Raw genomic sequence first — 3,147 nt, forward strand, 5'->3', positions numbered from 1 at the left:
CGGACATCTTTATTCATTGACGGCCAGACGTATCGTGCAGCGATGAGGGGTTGGGGTGGCTGCGATACCAGGATGAGATAGACCATGAAGGGCATCAAAGACGAGACGGCGATAAGCGGAGGGTACGATGGGTCGAGGGAGGCCCGTAGAAGTATCGCATAGGATAGTACCTGAGCTAGTAGCTAGGGGTACTTCCCGGCACTGAAGGGACGTAGACTGTTGTGCTTCCGTGCATGAAGTATCGTTTGCTTGGGCGGCGGCTATAGCAGGTAGGTCAAGCATTGGCAAAGTAACTGCATTAAGTTGGATACGTGATAAAGCATCAGCAACACAGTTCGACTCGCCTTTGACGTGACGAAGGTCTGTCGTGAACTGGGAGATATAGTCCAAATGTCTGCACTCTCGTGGTGAGTAGCGGTCAGACTTGGTATGCAGAGCATACGTTAAGGGCTTATGGTCGGTGAATAAGATGAACTTACGACCTTCTACAGCGTGCCGGAAATGTTTGATGGCGCAGTAGGCTGCTAGCAGTTCGCGACCAAAAGCGCTATATCTCGTCTCCGTGGGAGTGAGGCGTCGTGAGAAAAATTCGAGGGGCTGCCAACTACCGGAGATATTCTGTTGCATAACGGCTCCTATGGCGAAATCCGATGCATCAACCGCTATACTAAGCGTGGCTGATGGGTCAGGATGCACGAGAAGTGTGGCTTGAGCTAGGGCCGTTTTGATATCTGAAAATGCAGTACGTGCGGCGTCGTTCCATTCCAGTTTGCGTGGATTACCGCGAAGTAAATCGGTTAACGGTCGTAACTGTTCTGCCGCGTGCGAAATGAAGCGTCGGTAGAAGTTGACCAAACCGAGAAATGCCTTCAGTTCCTTGAGTGTGGACGGTACAGTGTACTCCATTATAGTACGTACTTTATCCTCACAAGGTAGAATACCCTCATGCTTAATAACATGACCTAAGAATTTCATTTCCTTCTTCCCGAGTTCACACTTGTCGGGGTTGACTATTATTCCATTATCCGAAAGGCGCTGGAATAGTAGCGTCAGGTGTTGATAATGTTCATCTACGTTTGATGATGCGATTAGCAGGTCATCAATATAGACGTGAACAAAATCTAGGTCTCGTACAATGCTATCGATAAACCTTTGGAAAGTTTGAGCAGCATTCCGTAATCCAAATGGCATTCGTAGGAACTCAAATAAACCGAAAGGAGTCGTGATAGCAGTTTTCTCTATATCTTCAAGAGCGACTGGGATCTGGTGATATGCTCGTACCAGATCGATCTTGGAAAAAATTGTCGTGCCCTTGAGTGATGCTATGATGTCATGTATGTGGGGGATGGGATAGCTATCGAAACGTGTAGCTGTGTTTAACGCTCGGTAGTCTCCGCATGGTCTCCAACTAACCCCATCCTTTTTTCGAACCATGTGGAGAGGTGAGGCCCAAGGACTGTGAGAAGGACGAATAATACCAGTAGCTAGTAAATTGTCAAACTCACGTTTAGCGAAAGCTAATTTGTCCGGTGCCAGTCGGCGAGGTCTTGCCGTGACTGGTGGTCCGCGGGTGACTATGTGGTGTACCACACGATTGGTCACCGATGGAGTCTCCTCGAGAGGTTTAGTTAATTTGGGGAATTTCTGAAATAAAACGTGGAATAAATCGTCACGCGAATGAAATACACCTGTGATTCGGTACGCGTTTGTGTGGGCTTTAGAGCCCATAAAGTTGCTGTTCGACGAAATATCAATTAGCTGCAGCCTACGTGAATCGACTAGCAATTCATAGTGCTGTAGGAAATCGATACCGAGTATAGCTGTGGGAACATCGGCAATGATGAACGTCCACAGATACTGTCGTCGGTTGCTCAGGTTGACCGTAAGTTGTCGTGTACCATAGGTGGGAATGACTGAGCCATTCGCAGCGCGTAGTCGAAGCATAGTGGCTTGAGACTTACTGTTACCGATAGGTACGACAGAAACTTGGGCACCCGTATCCACAAGGTACCTAGCGTTGGTGCGATAATCGTGCACGTAAAATAAACGGCCAACCTGAGGTGAAGTGCCGGCGAGTACGGCCGCATTTACTCGCCGGCTGAGGAGTTTCCCGCCTTGTATGAGCAGGGAGCTCGACAATGACGGGCACCGGCTCCGAAAGCACGGTGGAACCAGCACCAACCTGGACTCGCTTCCGAAACCGCCTTCTGGCGTGGCTTGGAAGATGCCCGCTTGGGGCGAGTCGTTACGGCTTTTCGAGATTGTGACCTGGGTCGGGGGACGTAGGGGGCTGGCACATTTGCGCGGTCTCGGAAACTGAGACGAGTATGGATACATCTGTCCCTATCCCCATGAGCCGGAGGTCGTCTAGCATCGAGATCAACGTTAGAATGGGAAGTACTAGCAACCAAATAGTCGTCTTTGGTGTTAACTCGTGCTAGAATCTTATCTGCTATGAGGGCCACCTTGTTGAGCGGGGTGTCCTCGAGCAGAGCCGTAAGGGTTGGCTGGATACTGACTGGTAAGGCTTCGAACCACAACTCTTTGACTATCTCAGAGTCAGCTGTCATGTTTCCTGCAAGAGATTGCAGGCGCGTGAGGTGGTGGCTCGGCTTAGCATCACCCATAGGGTGACGTGCTAAAAGTGTCCTCAATCTTTCCTCTCTTGATGGGAGGAAATGTCGAAGGATGGCATCCTTAAGACAGTCATAAACGTTTGGAACGTTGGGATTGAGGACAACCTCACGGACAGCGGTTAGGTGATCCCCGGGCAATGATTCCAAAGCGTAGGCGTACTTCTGCCTTTGATTGGTTATGCGGCGGATCTCAAATTGAGATTCCAGTGCCGCGAACCAGACTTCTGGATCATGGGGGATGAAAGGAACCGGTCGGAAACTGATAACCTGTATCTCGGAGTCTATCATATTTATGTTATTCTTATCGTTATCTACCATATTAAGTTGCCAAAATATTATATATTGAAAAAAATCAATACGAATATATGCAACAGATGTGGATAGATAAATAGACTCACCGGATTGATCTGGTTTGGAGAATTGGCCAAGTTTGACTTGTGCTCGATGGATTGGGTTACCAGCTGTATTGCGTGTTCCAACAACGGCTCACCAGTTGTTGTGCGTGTCCAAA

The sequence above is a fragment of the Schistosoma mansoni genome, chromosome 6, assembly GCF_000237925.1.
Source record: "Schistosoma mansoni strain Puerto Rico chromosome 6, complete genome".
NCBI classification, from domain to species: Eukaryota; Metazoa; Platyhelminthes; class Trematoda; order Strigeidida; family Schistosomatidae; genus Schistosoma; species Schistosoma mansoni.